The sequence below is a fragment of the Lontra canadensis genome, unplaced genomic scaffold (genome assembly GCF_010015895.1).
Source record: "Lontra canadensis isolate GAN:19392208 unplaced genomic scaffold, GSC_riverotter_1.0 scaffold10, whole genome shotgun sequence".
NCBI classification, from domain to species: Eukaryota; Metazoa; Chordata; class Mammalia; order Carnivora; family Mustelidae; genus Lontra; species Lontra canadensis.
Window position 1 is genome coordinate 26,270,821 of NW_022631004.1, and position 22,611 is coordinate 26,293,431.

Sequence of the window (22,611 nt, forward strand, 5' to 3'; positions counted from 1 at the left end):
AGGAGCACCATCTAGAGGAAGTTCAAGGGAAAGCTCATCTTCCAGCAAATAGAGCCCCAGGTGTTCTGTAGCGGGAAGCTGGCTGCCGAGCCCTCCTTGGGTCACGCTAACCAGCTGAGGTGCTTGTGAGCGCCTGTGACCCGTGCTGGGCAGCCACCCTTGAAGTCCCACGCCCAGGGGTAGGCATTCAGGCAGCAAGTTGGAACAACCCCAGAGTCCAGAAAACTGCCAATAAGACACAGTCGAAAACAGGACAAAGACTGCAGGATTCCACCTACATGAGATACCTACATAGTCAAAAGCCTAGAATCAGAGTAGAATGGCGGAAGCCAGAGGCTAGGGAGAGCCGGCGGGGGTTGGGGGGGGGGTTGTTCAGCGGGTATAAAGTTTCAATTATGCAAGACGACTGAGTTCTAGAGATCTGCAGTGCGACATTGGGCCTGTAGCAAACAAGACTGGATTCTACTTAAAAATTTGTTAAGGGGCGCCTGGGGGGCTTAGTCAGTTGAGCATCTGCTTTCTGCTCGAGTCATGATGCCAGGGTCCTGGGATCAAGTCCCGTGGTGGGCTCTGTGCTCAGCCGGAAGCCTGGTTCTCCCTTTCCCTCTGCCTCTCCCCCTACTTGTGCTCTCTGGTTCTATCTCTCTGTCAAATAAATAAATAAAATTCTTAAGAAAAAATCTAAGAAGGAAGATCTCATGTTAAGTATTCCTACCAGAAAAAAAGAAAAAGAGGCCAGATTTGTTCTTGGGGTTGGGGGTGTGGGTAGGAAAATGGGACAACAATGCCCCTAAGGGCACTTCTGTGATCTGGGAAAGCAGAAAATTGAAAATCCGCGTTTCCAAGTCTTAACATGAAGATTTTTAATTTGGGTAATTAATATCTCCACATTTAAGCAGTTGAATTCAGTGTTTTCTTTTGAACTGTAACCTTTTAGTTTTAAGAGGATATTAATTAGCATTATCTGACCTTTAGTCAGGATTCCAATCCCTACCTTTCAATTTGGAATTGTGAGGAAGTGTGCCCACCAGCAGTGACCAGAAGATGGGCCCCCTGACCTGGCCTCCTTCAGCCCCAGAGTGGCACAGGGAGAGGGGAGGATTCGCAGGCTTGGCATCCTGAAGGAGTTAGGGAGTAAGAACGGGCCCACTACCTCCCAAGCCTATCTTGTCACTAAAAGGAGACTCAAAGAAGTCCATTTAATCTAACCGCTGGTTTTAGTGATAAAATAAAAAACTGACTTCTTCAGGTTGTTTAAAGTAGGTTTTATTCTTCAGACATGGTGAGGCCAACAGACCAGAGACACATGCTGTCGAAAAGATGGTTTATTAGCCATAGTTCCCAAGAGGAGGGAGCTCGCTGTGCCCTGAGGGGCGTCACACAGGGAAGCACCAAGGAAGGCAGGGGGAAAGAGGGTAACTGCAGGCAAAAGCCTTTATTGCGGTTTCCCAAGAAAGAAACGACATGACAGGGTGAGCAGCTTTAGGACTGGCATGTTTGGAAAGTTCTGGCAGGCTCTGGGGCGTAGGAGCTGCCCCTGGCAGTGAGGTAATTAGGGCAAGGGGAGAGTGGCCTGGATATAAGAGCCTAGCAGAGTTGGCGGTGGGAAGGGTGACTCTAGATCGGTTGCTTTGCATATGAACTGTGGGCTCTCCAGGGAGTCCTTTACTGTCTCTGGGATTGGCTAGCGCTAGGAGGGGCACTCACTCCAGGACCAGCAAGCCGTCTGAAGACTCGGGCATTCCTTCCTACAAAAGCATCTAATGTGCTGTCAAAATGTAAAGGTGCATTCAAAAAGGGATCGCAGGAAGTCCATATTTGCAACCGAGAGGTCAACTTATCAGATGCCAGGCATCGCCCGCTCCCCAGCCTCCCATCTCACTGCGCATGCGTGATTTTAGCTACCCAAACGCTTTCGTTATTTTCCTGTATTAAGCAATCCGAATCCTGTTAGACCAGAACTAAACTCAGGGCTGCTTCCTGCCGCTGACCGAGGGAATGAGCCTGTCTCAAAAGGAAAAAGACGATAGTAAAGGTTAAAAGGGAGAATTTCTTAGAAGGCTCCTCTTTTCCTCCAAAGGTCCTGGTGAGGCAGGGCAGGGCCTGGAAGCCCCCATGACGCAGGCTAGCTTCGGTGGGATCTGCTTTGAAAGCCTCATCATTTACATTCCTTACAGTCTCTGTTTAATTCCCTGTGCTCTCTATGTCATAAAATCCGCCCTTCCTTCAAAACCCTGGCTTCGCCCAGCTCTGGGAAGGGAGAGTTAGACGTGCAGGAGCAAACTGTTGAGGCTGAAGGTCCTACCTTAAGATGACTGGAAAATATAAGAAGGAATATTGAGATTGCTTCCTCCGTAACGCCTCCTCACCAGGACCTTCTCCTTCCGTGTAGGAACCCTAGAGAGTCCAGATTTTGTCTTGTGGGGGAGGTGCCCTTCCTTTGCAGGTATGGGACAAAGAATGACAGTGGAGGGACAGTGACTCCTTAATAGGAAGGGGGACAAACAGAAAGGCAATGGGGTGCCACTCTCCGTGAGCTTCACCAGGAAGAGGGGCCTACAAGGACCCCCAAAAGGAAGGGAGGCTGGGCGTACCAGAAGATTCACTGCCCTTTCTTTGACATTTTTTCAAGGACCAACCACAACTCACTATTGGTTCGTTTTTTGTGGGGTTTTTTTTTAAGATTTTATTTATTCATTTGATATAGAGAAAGAGACAGCGAGAGAGGGAACACAAGCAGGGGGAGTGGGAGAGGGAGAAGCAGGCTTCCCAGCAGAGCAGGGAGCCCCATGTGGGGCTTGATCTCAGAACCCTAGGACCATGACCTGAGCCGAAGGCAGACACTTAACGACTGAGCCCCCCAGACGCCCCCTCACTATTGTTTTGAGTTTAGATTCCAACAGTTCCATAGAAGTGAACAACTGAAGTCAAAGATAACTTTCGAAATTACTTTGGAGGCTAAGAAAATGAAGCTTCTTCATTATTCATTCTTCATTCTTCAAAGCTGGGGAAGCATTGAAATCAGCAGTCTATCTCTGTGAGGCCCCAGCCCAGCCCTGGTACACCTGCTCTCAGCAACTCTTACCCTCTTGTGTCTTCAGGCGCTCTCCCTGCCCTGAGTCCCTGGGCCCTAGAACATCCAATTCCCTAGCACGGACACCTCCCCACCTCACCCTGGGTTTCCCCGAACACTAGTTGTCCTGTAACCAACAGCCCACCCCTCCCACGCAACCAGAATGAATCCCGCTCCAGCACCTGTGCGTCTGAAAGTGCTCGGCTCCTAGACTTGAAATATCCTGTGATTAGGAAGCTGTGCCACAAAGAGGTTTGGAGAAGCACTGGAATACTTTTGATATTTTAATGCTCATTGGAGATCTAAAGTCACTTTGTTTTTTTGTCTGTTTGTTTTTACTTTTTTAAGATTTATTTATTTATTTGACAGAGAGAGAGAGAGATCACAAGTAGGCAATGAGGCAGGCAGAGAGAGAGGGGGAAGCAGGCTCCCCACTGGGCAGAGAGCCAGACTGGGGGCTTGATCCCAGGACCCTGGGATATGACCTAAGCCGAAGGTAGAGGCTTAACCCACTGAGCCACCCAGGGGCCCCATAAAGGTACTTTGTTAATTTAGAAATGTACTGGGCACAAATTACTTCCCTCACAAAATGCTTGCAGAGGACAGGCTAATTTCTGATGTGAAGACACAGGGAAAACAGGCAAGACGTTTATAGAAAAAAAATGCTGTAACTCTGTAAATAGAAAGTAGCTTTGTTTTCTGGAATTTTGAGTGCCTTCATTCCTGGCTTCTGCAGGAAGCTTTGTCAGGATTGAATAGCCACTCACCAGGGCAACTCTGAAATGACTGGGGTCCATCTCTGGCAATGCCACCACTGCTTCTCAGGGCTTTAACTGTCACTTTGCCTTCCAGCCACCCTCCATGCTGCCATGTCCCATTAGAAAAGGAAGAGCAGACATGTGGCAGAGGCCAGGCTCTGAGGCTGGACACCGTGCACAGCTTCTCTCGTTTGATCCTTTAATCCCCATCAGAGGGACAGTACCAGTATTTGTTGCCATTTTACAGTTGGGGAAACTGAGGCTTAAAGATCTGCTGTAACCTGCCTGAGATCTCATAGCTGATGAGTAGTGGAGCCTAATTCTGACCAAGCCTGACCCCAATTCTGGGGTCTGTGTTTGGGGTAAATGGGCTAGGCTTCTACCTTCTTGGCTTCAGACTTCCAAGACCTGCTTATGACTGAACCGAAGAGATGAGTGAGAGAAGGAAGCCCAGGAAACTTGCAGGTGGCCCCCATGATAGAAGGAGCCACAGCATATGGGCAAGTTCGTTGCTGGTGAAACGTGGTTTCCGAGCACAAAATAGGATGCTACTGCTGTCAAGTGTCAATGGACGTGGAGGGGGAGAATTAAGAATGTTCTAAGTGATGTCACCAAGATGGCGACATAGGTCCCTCCTGACCTGCTCTCCTCACGAGAACAACTAACAATGATTCAAGGACAAGACACCACTGAGAGGATCCTAGAGCACAGGGCTGATGCTGAAACACCACCTTGTACCACAGAGACCAAGTCGGTGGGGAAGAGACCAGCTCAATGCCAAAGGCTCGGCCCTCCCGTGGCCAGCACAGCACCGCGTGGTGCCTAGAGATGTCCCAGAGCCTCCAGTTCCTTCAGCGGGAAAAGAGACCCAGGGAGGACAGCTAGTCTGCCACCGCCCCCCCCCCCAGCTTTGTGGATCGCTTTATGAAAGTCCCTACTCTGATCTCACACCCCAGGAATTTCGGGGAATCTGGGGGGTAATCCACTGGGAATCTGACTATGGCAGAGGAGGAAGGGGCTTGCGACAACCAGCACGGGGATCTTGGAGGACAGAGTTCATACATGCAGTGCCCGAGTAGTGGTCCCAGCCAGCGGATTTCCTCCTCCGCAAACTAGATCAGGGACACACGGACTGGGGAACTTAGCGAGATGCGGACCTGCCTGATTCAGATCCTCACACAGAGAGTGTGCGGGCTGGAGAGCCCCGTAGGCCCACCCCCAGGCCAGAAGCAGAGTGGGGTTGTCACTACCCTGCTGTGCAGTGTCTTCTGGCCCCCTGGCCGTCAGAAAGGCAGGTGACTCCTGGAAACTGTGTGGCCTGGCCCCACGCCAGCCTAGAAGTGAACAGACGGAGGTGATCCCCCCCCTCCCCTGCCCTCTCCCCAGCGATGCCACTGTAGGGCATGGAGGCTTCCCTGTCTACACGTGGGCAAGGGAATTAACTCATAGCCAACGATGTCAGTGGCTCCCAGCGGCCCCCAACCAGAGAGCGGGTTTGGGAAACAGAATACCCCGGTGTGGCCTTCCCCCTCCTGCCCAGCCACACACCACGCAGACTGTACCCCAACCCCATCTGAGCATAAGGGCTGGAGACAACTCTTGGAAGCCGGGTGGCCCAGTGGTGCTCGGACTTGCCAAAGGGTTCACAGTCTGCAAAGCAAATCCAGTGGCCCTATTTGGCCGGGGAACCGGCGTGAGTAACCCTACTCGTCACTGAACGAACCCTTCAGCCTGTCCGACCAGGGAACCTAGCCAGAGCTCCCAGGGCCACAGCCCAGTGCGCTGTGGCATCTGAACAGAGAGCACGGGCTTCCCCTATCTATAAAATCAGCAGCCTCCCCTGACCAGGGAATTCACCGCCCATTCTGGCCTGAGTCAGGTCCCCAGACAAGGAGGTGTACAGGCCCTGGCTGGTATCAGGCTTCCCTGTCCTAGCAGGGAAATTCATAGCCCCCAATATTACAGAATATAATGCCCAGTCCTGCCTGACCAGAGAATCCAGACAACCCCAGAGCCCACCCTACAGCCTCACTCTGAGAGGCAGTCAAGCCAGCCGTCCTACCTGACTGTTCTCAGCCAAGGGCACACCCCCTGTCCCTCTCCTCAGAGCTTCCACGGTTGCCTCACTCAAAAATAGACTGTGATAGTAGGTCCCACCTGCCCAAAGCCAGAGCAGACACACCCAGAAACCCACACTGAGCTGACTGGTAAAGGACGCTGTCTGCGAAATCTAACCGGCGAAGTCTGGAAGAGAAGCCAGATTATCCAAAGAGATACCAGCGTGAGGAATCGAGTAAACATGACCCCAGCAAAGGAAACTAGTAAGGCCTCAATAACTGACCTTAAAAAAAATGGAGTTCTACCAACTGTCAGAATTGTAGGAAGTTGGTCAAAATGTACAAGCTTCAGTTATAAGATAAATAAGTACTAGGGATGTGATGGGCCCCCATGGAGACTACAGCTAACACTGCTCTGTGATCTATGGGAAAGGTGTTAAGAGAGTAAATCCTAAGAGTTCTCATCAGAAGGAGAAATTTTTCTTTTCTTCTCCTTTTTTTGATTGTACTATATGAAAAGCTGGATGTGGAGCACCTGGGTGGCTCAGATGTTAAGCATCTGCCTTCGGCTCAGGTCGTGATCCCAGGGTCCTGAGATCGAGCCCGCATTGGCTCCCCACTCAGCCCGAAGCTTGCTTCTCCTTCTCCCATTCCCCCTGCTTGTGCTTTCTCTCTCTCGCTATGTCTCTGTCAAATAAATTTAAAAAAATCTTAAAAAAAAATTGTTTGAAAAGATGGATGTTAGCTGACCTGAACCCACTGTGGTGGTCATTATACAATAATGTAAATCAAACCATCGTGCCCCTACCTTAAATGTATACATTGATGTCTATATGTTAACTAACTGGAATTTAAATTTAAATGAGAACTTAAAACAAACACAGGGATGTGTCTCAATTATTTCTCAATAAAACTGGAAAAAACAAGCATATGTTAATTATTTCCGTTTTTTGTGGATATGCTTTATTAGATTAAGAAATTCCTTTCTATTGTTAGTTTTCTACGAGTTTTTATTATTATTGAATGTTGGAGTTTATCCAATCCTCCTCCTATATGAACTGAGATGATCAAATAATCTTTTTTCCTTGATTGTGCTTATATAATAAGTTTCATTATGTAATACGTTTCATTGATTGATTTAAAATAAATAATTTTCTAGAATAGGAATCAAGGGATCTGGGCCTTGGTCCTGACTCTGCTAAAAATTAGATGATAGATGATAGATAGATAGATAGATAGATAGATAGATAGATGATAGATAGATAGATAATAGATAGATAATAAGAATTTTTTAAAAGTCCTATGTAACCCTACACAGGTAACTTCCGCATAGAAGGACAGAGACAAGAACCTGCATCTGACTTGTCAGCACCACCTGGGAGTGGGGTTTCATGAACACAGATTCCGGCTCGATTCATTTCTCTCTGTGTGTAGCCCCAGAAATTCTGGAATGCAGCACAGGTTTGAAGTGACTCGGTATCTCTCCTGCTTCTTCCCTGGAGTTTGACAATGTTCTGCCCCTTCCCTCCTGGGACAAGCCGCAAACCAAGCGGGTGCGTGACATGACATCATTTTCCCACCAGAGGGCAGTGTTGGCTCAAAGTTTCCCCACACACCACTCTTTGGCTTTCAGGTTTGCATCCTGACCTAGAGTATTGCTTTAGGACATTTATACATCTATAATAACTGATTTTAAAAGTTTCTAAAAGGGGCGCCTGGGTGGCTCAGTGGGTTAAGGCCTCTGCCTTCGGCTCAGGTCATGATCCCAGAGTCCTGGGATCGAGCCCCCGCATCGGGCTCTCTGCTCAGCGGGGAGCCTGCTTCCTCCTCTCTCTGACTGCCTCTCTGCCTGCTGATAATCTCTGTCTGTCAAATAAATAAATAAATAATCTTTTAAAAAGTTTAAAAAAAAATAAATAAAAGTTTCTAAAAACTACCTATATTTCCACTACTTGTTGGAATTGTATGAAGTACACAGCCAGCCATCCATCCCACCTCCCAAAGTCAAGAACTCTTAATATCTGTATCCTCCCTAACTTGCTCCTAAATGTAAACACACAAATCCATGTGAATTTATACACAAGCACATCACACAAACCTCTTTTTTTCCAATTGTGGAATCATTTATCCTTTTATCTGCAACTCACATTTTCACATCTATGTGATAGATATTACATATATATGATATAGCATACACATCTTTCTTCTATACATACGTATTTTAAGTGGCTTTGTACTATCCCCCCAGATGGTCATCAAAATGCCTATTAAAGAATATCTAGGCCTTCTTGGTTTTTCAGTTACAAATAGCACTCCAGTAGCCATTCTGGAGGATATATCTTTATATAATCTGGGCATTCTTTCCGCAGAATACAAATGGAGGATTGCCAAGTGAAAAGATATATTCATCTGTATACCAAATACCCAGAAGCAATTGTCTTTTTTTTAATTTAACCTGATTTTACTGTTATTGTTGCTGTTGTTGTTGTTCTAAAGTTGGCTCAACATTAAAAAAAATGAAATCTTGCCATTTGCAACGACATAGATGGAACTAGAGAGTATTAGGCTAAACTAAATAAGCCAATCAGAGAAAGACAATTATCATATGATTTCACTGATATGTGGAATTTAAGAAATAAAACAGAGGGTCATGGGGAAAGGAGGAAAAAATAAAACAAGACAAAATCAGGGAGACAAACTGTAAGAGACTCTTAATCATAGGAAACAAACTGAGGGTTGCTGGTGGGAAGGGGGTGGGGGATGTGGTAACTGGGTGAAGGACATTAAGGGGGGCATGTGATATAATGAGCACTGGGGTTATGTGCAACTGATGAATCACTAAATTCTACCTCTGAAACTAATAACATACTATATGTTAACTAAATTGAATTTAAATTCAAAAAATAAAACATTTAAAAACAAAATAAAATGTATCAAAACCTCAAAAAATAATAAAGTTGGCTTAATTAAGTTATTTTCCCAATTCTAAGCATTTTTGAGTCGGGGATTTTTTTTTTCTCTAAAGATTTTATTTATTTTTTTGACAGACAGAGATCACAAGCAGGCAGAGAGGCAGGCAGAGGCGGGGGCTCCATCACGGGGCTCCAACGCGGGGCTCCATCCCAGGACCCTGAGATCATGACCTGAGCGGAAGGCAGAGGCTTTAACCCACTGAGCCACCCAGGTGCCCCGAGTTGGGGATTTTTTAACAGCCGCTAAACCATTGCATAAGTATGAAAAAAATCTTGTTTAAAATATACTACACATCTAAAAAAAAAAAAAAAAAGTGTTCGCCACTTTAAAAAAAAAAAAAACTGTTCATGTTGCTTGTTCTATGTTACCAGTGATATTTTTAAAAATTTTTAAATAACATTTTTTTTTTTAAGATTTTACTTATTTATTTGGCAGAGAGAGAAACAGCGAGAGAGGGAACACAAGCAGGGGGAGTGGGAGAGGGAGAAGAAGGCTTCCCGCTTAGCAGGGAGCCCAATGCGGGGTTCAATCCCAGGACCGTGGGATCATGACCTGAGCCAAAGGCAGACAATGACTGACTCACCCAGGTGCCCCAATATTTTAAAATTTTAAAAGTTTACATCTCTGTTACTCATACTCCTCATACACAAAATCAGAAAACCAAATACACAAAGCCCTGGTCCCACAGTGGTGCTGGGAATTACTTCTGTTAAAAATTGTCAGATGAAGATTTCATCTTGCTTGCCAAGGGCCAGCCTTTGTGGGTTCCTCTGAGCCCTTCTGTTCTAACTGGCCAAAAAATGGGTCATTTCGTTCAATTGCACCTGCTTCTCACGGCACACATTGAAACTGGGTCACTGCCAAATCAGAGCCAGGGTCTAGGCTCTGGTCAGGTTCCAATTTGAGACAAAAAGCTAGTTGTGAGTGCCAATGGGGAGGACCCTCTGTTTAAAGAGCTATTTGGGAGATTTTCTTCAAAAAAAAAAAAAAAAAAGCCTTTGAATGTCATGCCACTGCCTCAAAGAAAGGGCAGGTCGCTCACTCTGGAGCAAGGAGCACGCGAGTCTGTGGCGAGACAAAGGGGACTCCAGCTAGCAGCATGACTGTCCCTCCGGATGAGGACAGAATGGTTATTCGAGTATGGATCTGAGAGATGGCTTTGCCAACCTGTCATGAAGCCGCATGAAGAGCCCGTGTGGCTTTCGTGGCCAAGTCTGGAGAAGAAAGGTGTCTCCTAGGCCGCAGAAGATCTCCAGAAGTACCCAGGGTCTCTATGGGCGGGGCGGGGCGGGGCCGGGGAGTGCTGAGAATTTATTTAAGCCAGCCCACAGCCTCCTGCACCCAAAAGGGGTCAGTTCGGATGGCAGAGTGCCAAGACACACTTTGCAGAGAGAAGTCATCCGATGAGCAGTCCGGTACAATGCCTGGATTTTTGTTACCCAGAATTCACTCACCTCAAGGTAAAAAGGCCCATTTCCATTCCGTCCTCCAAAACATCTGAAAGTAATGGGGCTTTCCCCATTACTTCAAAATAAGGAGGAGTTTCTAAGCTACAAAATAGCAAACAGTTTCGATCTGGGCACTTTCTTAGTAAATCTCACCCTTGAAAGGATCTTGCACCCACAGACTTTGCAAGACCAGGACAAACCACCGCCCCCCCCCCACCCCGCCAAGAAAGTCACGCAGAGGGGTGTGCTGTGGCCTGAAAAGTGACGAGGGAAGAAAATGTTGATGTGACTCAGGATAGACCTGTGAGGTTGTTGAGAACATGGAGGGGAAGCAAAGAGAAACAAAAAGGGGAAAACCCTTCCCACAGCATAGAGCTGCTTGTAATTCTCTCATTTCATACCGTCACCAAGACTTTGCCATCATTACCCTCATGTAAGTTTGCTGTACGCGTTCATCTTTTTATCAGAGAAAATGAGTTCTCTTTGAAACATAATAATGATGAAATTTCTGGTTTTTTAGGATGAATCTTGGTGCTTTGTCAAGTAACTACTTTTCTAGGATGATGGAAGCTGGCTGCAGGTGTGCAGCCCATTTCCGGGTAAGTCTGACCATGAGGCCTTTGGTCACCCAGGAAATTCTCAGCGGACCACCCAGAGGCTGACTGCGCATGTGAAGATATCACCTCCAGGCCAGAGCGCTGGCTTTCCAGAAGAATGGGAATCCTGTGATGTCCTCCATTTTTAAAAGGTAAAATCTTGAGGTTTTTCTAAGATCAAACACAGGATGTTGAAAAGGTGCAGGCTTGCAAATGATGAAACGTTCTGGAAACTTTCATTTTCTGGGTTTTTGAAACAATAAAGGGGAGAGCTTCTGTAGTCTTTAGTCAGATCCTAGTTCTCTCAGCCTTCTTGAGAAAGCAAGCGCTCTCTGATGTTTAAAGGGGTGATTTGCTGGATTTCCCGTGAAACTTTGGGCCACAGCAGGTAACTCTCATGGCAACCATCTTGTGCCAGGGCTCGCTCGCTCTCTCTCTCTCTCTCCCCCCCCCTTTTTTTAAAAGATTTTATTTATTTATTTGACAGAGACTGAGAGAGCACAAGCAGGGGGAGCAGCAGGAAGAGGGAGAGGGAGAAAGCAGACTCCCCGCCAGGAAGGGAGCCTGATATAGGACTCGATCCCATGACCTGGGATCATGACCTAAGCCAAAGGCAGCCATTTAACTGACTGAACCACCCAGGAGCCCCTACACAGTTTATTTTTACTTAATTTTTGTTTGTGGCTAGTAAATACAAACGTAATTGGGTTTTTTTACATCAACTTTTACCCAGAAAGCTTGCAATTTCTCTTAACAATTCTAATAATTTATCTGTATAATCATTTGAATTTTTTAATGGGCGTAATCACATAATCTGTGGGTCATGAGGATTTCATTCTTCCCTTCCAGTCTTTGTATTTTGTGTGCCTTTTCTCTCCATTCCTTCACAGGTTAGGACCTCTAGCACGATGGTGAAAAGAAGTATGGGCAGCAAGCCTCCTTGTTTTATGCTCAATAGCAGAGGGAAAACTTCCTACATCTTGTCTTTTACCTTTACATTTTAAGTTTCTCATGCATACACTTTATTAGGTTATGAAATTTTCCTTCTATTCCAAGTGCACTAAGGATTTTATTATGAATGTTGAATTATAATCAAATATATTTCTGATAATGAAATGATTCCATTAAATGATAAATTACATTCATAGGTATTCTCTTTTTTTTTTTTTTTAGAAAGAGAGAGCGGGGATGATGAGGGGGAGACCATGGTGAGATATGGCCAGAGAGAGAGAAAATCTCAAGCAGACTCCAAACTCAGCATGGAGCCCATCGCAGGGCTAATCTGATGACCCTGAGATTGTGACCTGAGCCAAAATCAAGAGTCAGCCACCCAACCGACTGAGCCACCCAGGTGCCCCCATTGATATTCTAAAATTAAACCAACCTTGCATTCTTTGGGTAAATGCAAGTTTCAGTGTTAACTGTTTGTATGCTCTGGAATAGTTTCTATGGGACTGGAATTACTTTTTCCCTAAATTTTTGGAAGAACCCATTTGTAGTTGGGACTGCTGTTTTCTTGGAGGAAAGATTATTTTAACTACTGATTAAGGATCATTTATGGATTAAGAGTATAGACCTGAAGTTTACCTGCCCCCAAGTAATTTCCAGCTTTGCCCCCTACTTGTCTTACAGCCTTAGGCAAGTTACATGATCTGTGACTTGGTACCCTCATCGATAAATAACAATGTCCCTACCTTAGATATTCAAATATATCTAAAATATAAAGAGTACTGCCTAGACCACAGCAAGTGCTGTGCATTTGCTATTATTATCACTGCCTTGATATCTTTAATAATTATAAAATTACTCAAGGGTCACTTTATTCTTTTTTTTTAATTTTAGTAGAAAACACATAACAAAATCTGCCATCCAGACCATCTTTAAGTTCAATAGTATTAAGCATACTCATAGTGTGCAACCATTACCACCATCCATCTCTAGAACTTTTGTCATCTTGCAAAACTAAAACCACTGACAATAATTCCCCATTCCCTCCTCCCCTCCCCCTACCCAGTGGCTGTCAACCACTGTTCGACTTCCCGTCTCTATGAATTTGACTACTCTATGTTCCCCACATAAGTGACATCTTACAGTATTTATGATTTTGTGACTGGCTTATTTCAGATGGCACCATGTCTTCATGGTCCATCCATGTCCTACTATGTGTTAGAACCCTCCTTCCTTTTTAAGACTCAGTAATATTGCATTGTGTGTCTACATCACATTTTGTTTGCCTGTTCATCAATCCATCGATGGGCATTTGAGTTGTTTCCACCTTTGGGCTATTGTGAATAACACTCCTATGAACACAGATGTACAAATACCTCTTTAAGTCTCTGCTTTCCACTCTTTGGGTTATAAACCCAAAAGTGGGATTGCTGGATCATATGTTCTACCTTTAATTTTTTGAGGAACCACAGTACTGTGGTGCGCTGCGCCGTTTTACATTTATACCAATGGTGGACAAGGCTTCCAGTTTCTCTACATGTTGTTCTCTACATACATACAGTTCTCTACATGTTGGAAAGCAACAGGGGTTATTCCATTTTTTTCCCCCATTTTTTGATAGTAGCCATTCTAATGAGTATGAGATGGTATCTCATTGTGGTTTTTACTTTGTTTCCCCAACGATGAGTGATGAGGTACCCATGTGCCTATAGGCTGTTTGTGTATCTTCTTTGGAGAAATGTCTATCAAGTCCTTAGCCCATTGTTTAATCAGGTTGTTTGTGTGCTTTGTTCTCGAGTTTGGGTTTGGTTTATATTCTGAAACAAAATTTTTTCTGGAACAAAAAAAATTGTCCCATTTTCACAAAGTCCAAGTTGTCCAAATTTTTTTTATTTGTTGACTAAGTTTTTGGTGTCATAAGTTTTCCCTTTAATTCGGAATCAGTTTGGATAGACTTCATTATCTAGGCATTCAACCACTTTATCTGTCTCCAAATTTATGGTATCTTCTTCTTATCCGATTAATCTCTGCAGCATTAAATGCTTAGGGTCCCGTTTTTCATGCCTAATATTATTTCCTCTGCCTTCTCTTTTTCTCTTAGTCAATTTGGCCATGGGATTTTCAGTGGCATTAATATTTACATGTAATACCTGACTTTGCTGATGCCATCCTTGTACATTTTTTTTCTGTTTCCGCCTGCTCAACTCTTCCATTTCTTCTCTTCTTTCTTTGGAATTGTCCTCTGTCCTTTCTCTAATTTCATCTACTTAAGATGAATGCTTAGCTCATTTATTTTCACCCTTTCTTCTTTTTGATTATAAACACTTAGGACCAGAGATTTTCTTCTATGTTCCACAAATCCCAAAAGTGGCATTTTATGATAGTTCAGTTGCGACTATATTCCAATTTTTATTTTGATATTTTCTTCAGCCTAAGAGTGTACAAGTTATTATTTATAACATTATAAATCATATGAGTGGCTGAGACTACACTAGAAATAATAGTGATAGAGAAATACATCTGTGGACTTAATTCAGTTCTCTGTAGCTCCAATTTTGAAAGCAAGCTACCTGGTGAATTAACAGTCGGGCAGCATTTTTTTAAATAATTAAGCCAAATCTAGTGAGGGCTGCCTTATTTTGACATCAAGAATAATCATTCTTTGGTGTGTCTGGCTGGCTCAGTCAGTAGAGCATGTGACTTGATCTCAGGGTCATGAGTTTGAGCCGTATGTCAGGTGTAGAGATTACTTAAATAAATAAATATATCTTTTTTTAAAAAAAGAATAATCTTTCTTTGAGATTATTATGATCACAATAGAACACAAAATGAACAATTTTGAAAAATTTTTCAATGTGAAGAAAAAAGATTACTGATTGTTCTGTCCAGGATATCTTTCTAGGTTCTCTGCTTTGTCTTTGAATTATTTATAGTTCCATAAATTAAAGAAATTTCATAATAATGCAAAAGATTGGGGTGCCTGGGTGGCTCAGTGGGTTAAAGCCTCTGCCTTCAGCTCAGGTCATGTTCCCGGGGTCCTGGGATGGAGCCCCGCATCGGGCTCTCTGCTCAGCGGGGAGCCTGCTTCCTCCTCTCTCTCTGCCTGCCTCTCTGCCTATTTGTGATCTCTGTCAAATAAATAAATAAATAAAATCTTAAAAAAAAAATAAAATAATGCAAAAGATTTTATCCACAGAAATGCAAATTAGTTAGAACCATTTGCATAAAATTGCGTATTAACCCATTTCACATTTATTTTAAATTCATTTCAGCCTTCCCTGCTTCTGTGTGTGAGTGTGTGTATGAGTGTGTGTGTGCGCGCACATGTGATAAACCACTTGGAATTGTCCTTTGAATTGACTATAACTTCTTACTGGTTCCTTCACTAATTTAATGAGTTAAATAAATTAAGAACATGTTCATTTAAAGAAATCAACTACTAAAAGAAATATGTTAAAAAAATTTTTTACTCTGAACATTTATCCATCTCCCATTATAAATATGATAATTTTTATTTCAGACGTTTTAAAACTATATTATTAGCTCTTATATATAAGTCTAGAATATTGTCTCTTCCTGGGAGAATTTAATCTTCTTTCTTTATGAAATCCTCTTTTTCACTCATAATAGTGCTCCTTGACTCAAACTCTATTTTCTTTGTGGTAAATGAAAGCTTTATTTTTTTTTTAAGATTTTATTTATTTATTTGACACAGAGAGAGAGAGCACAAGCAGGCAGGGTGGCAGGCAGCGGTAGAAAGAGAAGCAGGCTCCCTACTGAGCAAGAAGCCCAATGTGGAACTCCATCCCAGGACCCTGGGATCATGACCTGAGCCAAAGGCAGAGGCTTAACCAACTGAGCCACCCAGGCATTGCTAAATGATAGCTTTAAATTAGGATATGCTCACTTCTTCTTTTCCATCCCTTTAATTTCAAGTATTTCTGTGCATTTGTTTTAGATATATCTCTTGGGGGAAAAAATACACGTACATATATATAAATACATAGATATATTATAATGAGATTTTTTGTTTTCATTTAGTTTAAAAATCTGTCCTGTAACTATAGAATTTAGTCCACTTAAAATTATAGTAATTGTGGGTATGTTTGCATTTATAGCTATGATCTTATTTAGCTATAAACCTTATTTATAGGTTTTTTTCTTTTTTTTTTAAGATTTTTATTTATTTATTTATTTATTTGACAGAGAGAGAGAGAGAGAGAGAGAGAGATCACAAGTAGGCAGAGCAGAAGGTAGAGTGAGAGGGGGAAGCAGGCTCCCTGCTAAGCTGAGAGGCCGATGCAGGGCTCGATCCCAGGACTCTGAGATCATGACCTGATTCGAAGGCAGAGGCTTAACCCACTGAGCCACCCAGGCGCCCCTTATTTTAGGTTTTCTAACTTTCTTGCCTTTTTCCCCCCTTCTTTCTTTTCTTGCTTCTCTTGTGAAGATTTTTTTTTTTTTGCTCATTCCAGTTTCTCCCCCTCCACTACTTCTGTTCTCTAATTAGCTCCCTGTTATGAGCTGCACTGTGTCCCTCAAAAAAGACATGTTAAAATTCCAACCCTCAGTACCTCAGAATGTGACCTTATTTAAATAACGTCATTGTAGATTTTTATAATTTGTTAAGTTAAAATGAGGTCAGACTAGAGTAGGGTGGGTCCTTAATCTAATATGACTGATGTTGCTATAAGACAGAGACACACAAAAAGAACAGCGTGTGAAGATGGAGGCCTGAATTGGAGAAACGCATCCACAAAACAAAGAACACCGTGGACTTCTGGCTTTCATCAGAAGATAGAACAGAAGCATGAACAGAGTCTCCTGAGAGCATTCAGAAGGAACCAACCAAGTGGGTACCTTCATTTTAGACTTTCAGCCTCCAAAACTATGAGCAAATAAATTTCTGTTGTTCGTGGCACTTAATGATGGCAAATCAAGGAAACAATTATACTACTCAAGAAATTATAACATGCATACCCAACTGAACAAAGTCAATATTTAACCCTTGTCTTTGCCATTCTCCTAAACAACACAAGGACCATGGGATATTTTAACAATGTTTATTCTTCCTCTTAACGTAAATTACTATTCTTTCCTCTTTTCTATTTTTTCCCCATAACACATTATTTTTGTGATAGTTATATACATTCACGATTTGCTTCGTTTAACCACTATTGACCATTTTTGTTATTGTTTAGATTCCTTTCTCGAATCTCAAACTTCCACTCTGGGATTACTTTCCTTGCTTCTGAAGTGCATTCATTAGGATTTGCTGATGAAAAATGCTCTTAGTCTTCACTGGTGTGATAATGTCTTTCTTAGACACACAGTTCTCGGTTTACAGGTGTTCACTCTTAGCACACAATATATATTACTCCGTCCTGTTCTGGCTTTCATTTTTGCGGATGAGAACCCTCTTGAGAAGTCAGCCATTCGTCAATTATTGTCCCCCTTTGGGTTAATCTATCTTTCCCATATGGCTGCTTTTAAGGTTTTCTCAAATGTTGTGGTTTTCAGCTTCCTGTGTTGTATCCAAGTGTGGACTTCTATTTATGTTTCATGATTGGAATTCACTGAAACTCTGGAATCTGAGAATTAGTGTCTTTATCATTTGAGTAAAAGGGTCAGCCCTAGTTCCTCAAATGTTGCCATGACCTCATTCTCCCTCTCCTCTCTTTTTAGAACTTGTAGAACTTAGATAAGATGTATGTTACACCTTCCACTCTGTTCTCCCTTTCATGTTTTCTCTCTGTAATTCCATGTGCAAAAGCAATCAGTTCTTAGGATGTGTCTTCCTGCTCACTACTTCTTTCTCTAGTGTCCAAGCTGCTGTGTTAAACCCATCCACTGGGTTTCTTTCTTTCTTTTTTTTAAAGATTTTATTTATTTATTTATTTGAGAGAGAGAGAATGAGAGAGAGAGAGAGAGCATGAGAAGGGGAGTGTCAGAGGGAGAAGCAGACTCCCTGCCAAGTAGGGAGCCTGATGTAGGACTCGATCCTGGGACTCCAGGATCATGACCTGAACTGAAGGCAGCCGCTTAACCAACTGAGCCACCCAGATGCCCCTCCATCCACTGGGTTTCTATATCTATATTTGTATTTCCACAAGTCATATTTGGTTATTTTTCAAATTGGCTTGATTTTTATATTATTCATGCTCTCCAGAACAAAACTGCCAAGAACGTACCTATAGTTGAACAATTTAGGTTTATTATCCATTGCAGCAAAAGAAAATGCACACCATGGGAAACCGTGAGGCATCTCAATAAAAGGGTGGTTTTAAAAAAAAAGACCTAATATAAGATGTGGGCTGTGGTTGGGTGGTTTGGGATGCGGTAAGGAGGCTGAGGGTGTTATCAGGAAGTAGGATAGTTCTAGGTATCAGTAAATCTTATCCAGAATGAAGATAGATGAGAGACCAAGACTAAAGTTATAAGAGCAGTCACTCATATGAGCCAAGATGGGGGACGTTTGGCCATTTTTCTATTAGGACAATGTCATGTTTTGTCATACTTGGTTATGGCGGGGTCTTGGTTTTGTCTGGATCCATCCTGGTCACAGATTGGCTTTATCTGATGTTGTTGTTCTGTGAAATTGTTTATGTTCAACAGGACCGCATGGCCCAGCAGTGAGCGCCAGGCCAGCTCTTAGATGAAGGGGCTGCTTGTCACTTTCCCTATGGTCTCTTAACTACTTAAATTGTCATCCTTCCTTTTACGTCTTTGTACACGTTAAACATGTTCACTTTATATTCTGAGTCAGATCATTTCAAGATCTAAAATTTCTATAGACCTAATTTTGCTAACTGTTATTTCAACTGGCTCTTGTTTATGGTGCTGTGTGTGTTTGACTTCTGCCTGTGGTTCCATAGTTCTTGGAACTTTACCTGTGTGAATTCTGAGTCTTGAAGGTGGGTTCCTCCAGGGGACATCTGTGTTTGCTTCCATCAGGAACCTGAAAGCTCTACATAGAATCTATAAACTTTTTTTAAACTTTTTTAAAAGATTTTATTTATTTATTTGACAGAGAAAGAGCATAAGCAGGGGGAGCAGCAGGCAGAGAGGGAAGCAGGCTTCCTGCTGAGCAGGGAGCCTGATGGGGGCCTTGATCCCAGGATCCCAGGATTATAACCTGAACCAAAGGCAGACGCCCAACGGACTGAGCCACTCAGGCACCCCCATAGGATCTACAAACATTTTTTCAATTTTTTAAAAGATTTTATTTATTTATCTGAGAGAGAAAGCACGCATAAGCAGGGGGAGCAGCAGGCCAAGGGAGAAGCAGGCGCCCTACTAAGCAGGGAACCCGATGCGGGACTCAATCCCAGGACACTGGGATCATAACCTGAGCCGAAGGCAGACACTCAACTGACTGAGCCACCCAGGCATCCCTATAAACATTCATGTACACTTCACCAAGACTCCTCAAACATTAAAATTTTTACCACATTTGCTTTATTCTTTTCTCTACCTGTATGTGTGTGGGGGGAGTGGGAGGGGTATATAGATAAATAGAGAGGTAGGTAGGTAGGTAGATTAATTATTTTTTCTAAACTGAGAAGTTGAAGACATGATTCCCTTTTCTATGTAAATACTTGAGTATATATTTTCCAAGTACATTCTTTTATAAAACCACAGTGAAACTATCAAAACCAGGAAATTAGCATTGATATTTTATTCAGATTTCACCAACTTCAACTTTCCCCATGATACCCTTTACAACAAAAGAAAACCCTGGATCGTGTTTACATTCAGTATTCATGCTTTTTTAGTCTCCTTTATTGTTTGCTTGTTCTTTTGCTTGTTTGTTTGTTTGTTTGTTTGTTTGTTTTTGAAGATTTTATTTATTTTAGAGAGAGAACAAGCAGGGAGAAGGGCGGAAGGACAAGCAGACTCCCCACTGAGCACGGGGCCTTTCACAGGGCTCTATCCCAGGACCCTGAGGTCATGATCTGATCTGAAGTCAAACATTTAACCAAATGAGCCACCCAGGGGCCCCTAGCCTTTTTTTTTTTTTTAAGATTTTATTTATTTATTTGACAGAGAGAGAGAGATCACAATTAGGCAGAGAGGCAGGCAGAGAGAGAGGGGGAAGCAGGCTCTCCGCTGAGCAGAGAGCCCAATGTGGGGCTCGATCCCAGGACCCTGAGACCATGGACCTGCCTGAGGTGAAAGCCGAGGCTTAACCCACTGAGCCACCCAGGCGCAACCCCCACCAAGCCTTCTTTAATCTAGAACAATTATCCAATCTTTCCTTGACCTTCACAATCTTGACAGTTTTGAAGACTATAGGTCTGCAGTTGATTATGGTTTCCAAAAATGATGACAACAATATTCCTCGTCCCACATGCTCTTCCAGAACCTTCTTACTACTTTCCATCAAGAGGTGGAGTCTATTTCCCCTCTCCTTGAACATGGTTGTTCCTTCTTGAGTCACTAGAGTATAGCAGAAATTATGCCATGTAACCTCTGAGGCTAAGTTGTAAAAGGATATGGTTTTTCCCTGTTTCTCTGTATATATGTGTATATATATATATATATATATATATATATATATATAATTTTTTCCTTTCTATCTCCCCAATTACCCTTGGAACCCAGCCAAGAGGCCACATGGGAAGACCACATACAAGTGTTTCTGCTAGCACCCCCAGTCAGAGTCCTAGCTAACCGTCAGCATCTACACCAGGCAGGAAAATGAAGGAGCCTCTAGAACTAGAAATTTCCAGCCATCAGGCTTGGAGAATTCTGAGACCTTCACATCATGGAAGAAAAATAAACCATCCCTTTTGTGCCCTTTGTGAATTCCTAGCCCACAGAAACCATGAGCATAATAAAGGATTATTTTACACCACTGAGTGTTGGGGTTATTTGCAACCACTGTAACCAGAACAAAACCTGTGATTTTATTTTTTTTTTATCCTTTAATTTCTAGTTATCCAGTGTCAGATCTGTTTTTTAATATTTCTATTTTTTAAAATATCACCTCAGAGGTGCCTGGGTGGCTCAGTTAGTTAAGCCTCTGACTTCAGGTCATGAGCTCAGGGTCCTGGGATGCAGCCCATCACCATCAGTCTGTAGGGCTCTGCACTTAGTGGGGAGTCTGCTTCTCCCTCTGCCTTTACCCCACCCCCCACTTGTGCATGCATGCACTTTCTCTGAAATATATAAATAAAATCTTTTTAATTAATTAATTAAATGTCCACTCAGATTCAAACACTTTAAAATACAGTGTGGACCACACAATGACTTTTTAGATAGACCACCAAAAACACAATCCATGAAAGAAAAACTCATTCAGTTGGAAAGGACTTCATTAAAATTAAAGTCGTTGTGTGAAAGACGCTGTTAGGAGAATGAGAAGACTAGCCATGGACTAGGAGAAAATATTTGCAAAAGACACATCTGATAAGGGGCTTGTATCCAAAATACACAGAGAACACTTAAACCCCCACAATAGGAAAATAAACAACCCAGGGGAGGTGGGGGCATGGGGTAACTGGGTGATGGACAGTAAGGAGGGCTCAGGATGCAATGAGCACTGGGTGTTACATACAACGGATGAATAACTGAACTCTCCCTCTGAAACTAATGAGGCAGTATATGTTCATTAATTGAATTTAAATAAAATAAGTTAAAAAAAAAAAACCCAACCTAAAAATGGACAAAAGATCTGATCAGATGCCTTACCAACAAGAATAAACAGATGGCAAATAAGTATATGAAAAGATGCTCCACGTCCTCTCCCATTTGTGAATTGCAAGTTAAACCAATAATGATAATACCAGTAGACTGGCTAATTGATGAGAATGAGATACTGTCAGAATGGATAAAATCCAAACTATTGACAACCCCGAAGTCTGGTGAGGATGTGGAGAAAACAGGAAATCTCATTTACTGCTGGTGGGAATGCAGAATGGTACCGCCATTTTGGAAGACAGTTCAGGAGTTTCTTTTTTGTTTTTTTAAAGATCTTATGTATTTGAGAGAAAGAGTGAGAGAGAGAGAGAGCGAGCAGAGAGGGAAGCAGACTCCTTTGCAATGCAGGGAGCCCAGCTGGAGGCTTGATCTCAGGTCCTGGCAGACGCTTAACTGACTGAGCCAATTGTGCTCCTAGGTATTTACCCAGATGAGCTGAAAATTTGTGTGTGTACAAAAACCCACACAAAGATGTTTATAGGTGCTTTATTCATAACTGCCCCAAACCAGCGGCAACCAAGGTAGACATCAATAGATGAATAAACTGTGGTACCTACAGACAATGGATTAATATTCAGCAATAAAAAAAAATGAGTTATCAAGCCGTGAAAAGACATGGACGAAACTTAAGTGTATATCACTATAAAAGGAGCCAACCTGAGGGACTCCTGGGTGGCTCAGTTAAGCCTCTGCCTACAGCTCAGGTCATGATCCCAGGGTCCTGGGATGGAGCCCCCCATTGGGAGGAGGGGCATCCCTGCTCAGCAAGAAGCCTGCTTCTCCCTCTCCCCCTGCTTGTGTTCCCTCTCTCACTTTCTGTCAAATAAATAAATAAAATCTTTTTTTTTTTTTTAAAGGGAGCCAACTTGAAAAAGCTACCTACTATATGATTCCAGCCATATGACATCCTAGGAAAGGAAAAACTGCGGAGACAGTAAAAAGATGAGTGGTTGCCAGGGATTCAGGAAGGGAGGGATGACGGGTGAACCACAGAGATTTTTAGGACAGTGAAACTATTCCGTACGATCCTATATGAGTGGATCCATGTCCTTATAC